The sequence below is a fragment of the Tenrec ecaudatus genome, chromosome 10 (assembly GCF_050624435.1).
Source record: "Tenrec ecaudatus isolate mTenEca1 chromosome 10, mTenEca1.hap1, whole genome shotgun sequence".
Classification (NCBI taxonomy): Eukaryota; Metazoa; Chordata; class Mammalia; order Afrosoricida; family Tenrecidae; genus Tenrec; species Tenrec ecaudatus.
Window position 1 is genome coordinate 33,264,321 of NC_134539.1, and position 6,047 is coordinate 33,270,367.

Sequence of the window (6,047 nt, forward strand, 5' to 3'; positions counted from 1 at the left end):
TCACCCTTAATCCTAGTCCTAATCTAAGAACAATGGGTTCTTATGCGATAGCCCTACCCCATACTCAGGTTCGTGAGGAGAGAGATCGCTGAGGATATGGGTGCGCTAGCAGAGTGTAGTGTAGAAAGCAGAGGGTGATCACTAGCAGAAGAAATAGTGTCTGGAGTTTTAAAGGCTTGTCTCAAAACAAGCAGCCATTCAAGTGAGTCATCAGCTAAGTCCGCATGCATGAAAGGATCACCCTAGCCTATGTGATCCATGGATATTAATAATAAAATTCAAATTAGGAGGAGGGCATGGTATCAGCACTTAACTTCTGAATACCCACTTTTCAGAAGACCATGGATGAGAGTAGAAACCCCAAATCGATTCGGAAGGTCCCCATGAGGATTAAGCCTATGACCATTGTCCAGAGATTAGAATTACCTTGCTATTAGACAGAGAGTATTGTAAAGTCAATCATGGCAGACACAGCTAGGTTAACATGTAACATCTTATTTTATTTCCCTTTTGACTCATTTTAAATTTGTTCCAGTTTTTAATATTGTATTTTAAATTTCTTTTCAATGGCAGTTTTCTAAATGTTGTCTCTAGAATGAACCCAGGACACATACAAACCATAGACATGTCAATGGATCTTGGATCACACTTCATCCTAGCCCTTGTGTAAGAACACTTAGTCTTAGGATATGGCCCCACTCTAGAAATGCCCTCATGAGGAGATCACTGAAGGTATGGGCGCTATAGCAAGCTGTGGTGAAGAAATCACCAGTGCCTGATCATTGTTGCTAGCTTTTTGTTTGTTTGCGTCTTGATTTTGTTTTCTATGGGTCTTTTTTCCCCTGTATGTGAAATCCAGGATAAGTAAATCTATAGTCAGCAGCCGGGTTAGTTACCCAGGAGTATGGCAGGGGAGCTGGGGACTAACAACAATAAATATGAGAAAGAAGAAAATGTTCTAAACTTGCGGTGATGACTGCACAACTCTTCCTGACATGATGAAACTATTGGATTGCATGAGAGGTGAACTGTATCCCAATACAAATTATACTTAAAAAGCTCTATGAGGACCAGGCTCTGAAGGACAGTGAGGACCAGAGGAAGAATGAGGATTTCTGCTCTGGTAATGGGAACTCATCAAGAGTTCCTGACCAGAGGTGATTAAATAGTTGGCATTTCGCTAAGTTGTAGCACCACTGTGAGTAACATACAGGGTTTGTTAAGCCGAATGGACCTTAATCGATTGGGCCAGCAGTTGGTGAAGTCTATGCGTAACAGTGGCCTCAACGTTTGGAATTGTGCCTGTTGTCGGTCAGCTAGGCTTCCAGTCTGGAAGGAAAGTTATGTGTGAGGTTAGGGGAGTAAAGATACATTAGGACCTGTGAGGACAGACTGGACTTTGTGTCTCTCTCACTCAACCTCAATGACACGGGAGGCCTAAAGAAAGTGCTGCTGCTCTTCCCCATGAAGATGTACTTGTCCCAGGATTCGGAAGAGCCGACAAAAGAGATCTGGTGCGGCCCCAGGAGCCGAGGACCGAGCTTCTGACCCGTCCTAACAAGGTGATGTAGCAAATGGGTGGCAAAATGTGTATGTCCATCATTTCAAGTGCCTGCAACTGACCCGAGCATTAAAATGCAGTCACTGTTCCACGTTTACCTTTCAAATCCCACGAAACGTTCTCTTGTAATCAACCTTAACTCTGAGTGCTCTTGGAAAGGGAATTTTGGGGAAACGTAGGTGTAACCGAAGTATGTGTTCATAGTCCAGGCTGTCACGAGATGAATAACCTTCCACTCAGCATGAAGGATCAGGAGGCAGGGGAAGGAAGCAGAATCTCTAGTAACTCTTGGGGTCCCTGGGATGGTAGGGACCTCATTCGCTTGCTCCTTTCTCTCCGTGTGGTCACATGCCAGCTAGGCACTCCCTGCCTCTTTGATGTTAGATGAGGCCATGAGACTTGCATGGGCTGATGAAACACTAGTGGAAAATAGATGAGGCTTCTGAGGGTAAACATTAAGAATAAGTGCATGCCTCGTCACTTCTTTTTTCTTTTTGTCATAATAACAAAAGGAAAAATTGTAATGTTCCAGATGCTAGCTGCCTCGTCTCCCTGATTCCCAGAGGGATAAAGATGTGGTGAGTCAGAGCATAACCCTCACATACCATCCAATGAGCCTTAAGCTTGAACCTTCATGGCGGCACGGCACGAAAACGATGAGGCCATTACTACAGCATAGCCTAGCTCACCCTGACGGACAGGTAGGAGCGCAGCATGAACACTGGGACACTTTCCTGAAGAACAGGTTTCTTTTCAGCAAAGCTATGGGGGGAAGTTTTCTCCTCTGTGTTCCTCAGGCTGTAGATGACGGGGTTCAGGGAGGGCATCACAAGCCCACAGAACAAGGCAATAAGCTTGTCCGAGTCAGGGTCCTTGGCCTTGGGCCTGAAGTACATGAAGGAGATGGTCCCGTAGAAAATCACCACCATGGAGGTGGGCGGAGCAGGTGGAGAAAGCTTTGCGCCGGCCTGCAGCAGAAGGTACCCTGAGGGTGGCAGCGAGGATGAAGATGTAGGACAGAGAGATGAGCAGGAGTGGGGTCAGTGGGACAAAAGGTGTGGTCACCATTATTGCCAGCACACTGAGGGAGGTGTCACCACATGCCAGCTTCACCATGGCTAAGAGCTACAGAAGAGGTTCATGACACTGTGGCCACGGAGGGGGAGGTGCCAGACCAGGAGAGAAAAGCTATGCCCAAGCTCACGCTTACCATGCACAGATGCGTCGGCACACTCATGCTCTCTGGATACCCAAGTGGCTGGCAGAGAGCCACATAACGGTCATATGCCATCACAGCCAGGACCAGCTACATCGGTAGGGCACAGCCGGGGAAGGAGATGGTTCCTTGGACTTTCTGCCTCGGATGTCCTTGAAGGCTAATTTGCTGAGGAGGAAGTACGATGGGGCTGTGTAGGCGGGGGTCCAGCAAGTTCAGCCCTATGAGAAGGGAATTCGCCAGCAAATTCATGGAGTAGATGTCCAGGAAAGGCAGAGACAGGACCAACTCCAGGTTATGGTGCTCAGGGAACCCCAACAGAACATACACCCTGTTGATTGTCTGGTTTGCCCCATCCATCATTCTTCCTTCTTTCCCAAGTGGGCTTTGGACAAATCCCTGGCTGACAGGGGAGTCAAGTCATCTGGACGTATGACCTGGTGCAGGTCATCCTCATCTTTGGAGTTTAGTTTCACCATCTGTGTGGTGAGAGAGTTGGACATGAGCTCTGGAAGCTGGTCCTGTCAGCTCTGCAGTTTTACCAACTTGTGTTAGGAGAAGATACTGTACATTCCAGTTCAGGAACCTGTCTGTTCTCCCCAGATGGAGTTCCACAATAGACGGCAGTTCCTATCTGACACGCTCCTTTGGAATAAAAAGCTCTCTGGGCTGTTAAAAGGAAACGTTTCTTATAGTTATGACTCCAAACTGTTGAATTAGATCCCAAGTATATCAAACCCTACTTCATTCATGAAATATTTATTGAGCGCCCACTGTTTGCTAAATATATTTTAAGTACTAGGACTACTGATTAAGAACAATGAATGGGAAAAGATTCCATCTTCCCAAGTGCTTCTCCTCTTCCCTGAATTAGGTGACAGGAACTTTCAAAGGCAAATGAGTACTAGATGGATGACCTAGTTCTTTTGGCTCCTAAAGGTGGCATATTGAAGTTCCACTGAACGTATAAACATGATCTGTGGTCATCTTGCCTTAAGGAATCACAGACTATCAATTCCTTTTTAACGGACATGTAACAAGATACGTATCTTAATCTAGCTCCTGGTCATGAAATCCACGTGACTCATTTTTTGGTTTCCATGTTGCTTGTTAGGAGAAATGGTATTGACAATGATGCCACACAAGGAGGACAGTCTGATTCTAACCTGGCAGCAACATGGCTTCTCATTGACGACCTTTAGAGCCTGAGAGTGGAAAGAGGCTACATTTGCTCCAAGATAACTTACCTTGCTGTTCTGAGCTGGTCCCACTGCCTCCTTGAGAGAAGTCAGTGTCAGGGAATCACAAGAGGGAACCCAAGTGTCCCCAAGGCACAGCAATCCTGTGAGGAGAGGAAAGCTGTCTCATAGCTCAGGAGATCCCTGATCTGAAGAAGTAGGAGTTGAGTATGAACTTTTATCATTGAGCGGATGCACCCCCACCTCCTCTCTCCCTTCCCTCCTGAATTGCCAGGGAGGCCAGGGTCCTGGAGCCCCACTTGTCCTTCAGGCTGGCAGTTTTTCTGTTCCCCATTCCTCTTACTTGATTGCAGCTGCCACCTGTAGGAGACTACAGGCCCCCCTCTCCCAAATAAACATTTGCTTTCCCTAGTTCTACATTTTTGTCCAGAAAGTTCCCTTCGCTGTCCTCCCTCCCACCCTGTGGAGGCATCCTGCTCAATCATCAGAGCCCAACTCCATGGTTCCTCATTCCTAGACCTCCTGCCCTTTGCAGAGTTACCTGCCAACTTCTGGTGGTCCCACCACCTTCTCCTCATCCCATCGTGGCGGTGTATACCGGATGGCAGGGCTCCGTCTTCTCCCTTCTAGCTTCGTACAGAAAGTCCTGCCAATAACAGTCACTCATGAATGCTGGATCATGATTCAAAAATCCAACTTTGTATCTGAAGTTTGGCACGAGCTAGCTGTGTGTAATTGGATAAGTTACTTGACCTCTCTGAGATTCCTCCTTGAAAAAATGGGTCTGCTTGGTAGCTCACATGAGACATACGCATTGCACCTGCTTGTTAGCTGCCCAGGGTACACAATCATTCGTTGTTATACAGACTCCAGATGTGAACTTTGCATCTTTAGCTAAAAGGCACCTGCTGGGTCTGCACCTTGTACACCAAAGGTCTTTCACAGCAGCCCCCAACCCCCAAACTGACACTGGCTTCCTGTCCTCCACCCTGAATCTGGATGCTTTATGGAGCCGTGTCTTGAACAGACAGGGAAGTAGGTTCATGGAGTCAGCAACGATCCTTTAATCTTAACCACATGAACTTTTCCTACAGGGTTCTTTTAATGAGGTTAGGAGGAAAAACAAAACCAACCCCAACCATTGGCCTGGTTGTGATGATTGGTTCATTTACTCACTGAGCAAGTGGTCCACGACCCTGTGCTAGAGGCTGGAATACAGGGAGGCAGAGGCAGTGCCTGCCCACGTGGAGTTCACAGTCCTTCACTTAGTCCCTTGGTGGCTTTGGACGCATCTCTTCTTCTCTCTGGATTCTAGAATGTTCAAAGGCTGGTTGTCTTTGAGTCTAAGAAGTAGTAACAAAATGAAACCTGTAATCTAGAAAGAATTATAAGGGCTTGTGTGGGATCCAGTCCCACATCCTGATGGGTCCTAGAGGCCGATTGTGTAATTGAAGGGAAGAAATTATGAGACAGAAAAAAGTGTTGGGGGTGCTCACCTCCTCCATGGCTTCAGGAACCAGGTCTGAGCAGGAGAGAGTGAATGTATTGTTAACATCAACTTATATAGTCTTGGGGCACCCAAGCGCCCTACTTACAGGTAACCACATACACAATGCAGTAGGCTGTACCCTAGCCCTAGAGGTCCCTGAGTTTAGTGGAGGAGTAACCTAACACTAGTGTTGGGGGAAGTAGAGGGGGGTGTCTGTCCCCTGAGCAAGGAGAGCAGGAACAATATGTCTGCAACTGTAGATAAAGATTGCCGGCCAGGTAGCAATTAGCCACGTGCTTGTAAGAGGTAACTTTAAGGCAGCACCTTTAGGGGAGGATATTGTGATTAATATGAATGATGAGGATGTGATCGGGACTCATCTCTTACTCACAAGTGTGAAGGTCCCCCCCCCCCCACTCAGAACCTTGACCTCCCAGGCGTCTTAATATGAAATTCAAGCCTTTGTCCGCATGCATCCTCTTTCCAGTCCTCAGTGTCCCCCAGGCTTGGTCTTTACAGGGGCATGGGGGCTGGGCTGGGGCTGTTGTTATAGAAAGACCTATGTCGGTCTTCAATTCTCAA

General features: G+C 47.2%; 1 pseudogene; it reads right to left on the reverse strand.

Annotated features, from left to right (window-relative positions):
* Positions 1-2,241: 2,241 nt before the first annotated feature.
* Positions 2,242-5,481, reverse strand: LOC142458475 (olfactory receptor 13C7-like; annotated as a pseudogene).
* Between the last annotated feature and the right edge of the window lie 566 nt (positions 5,482-6,047).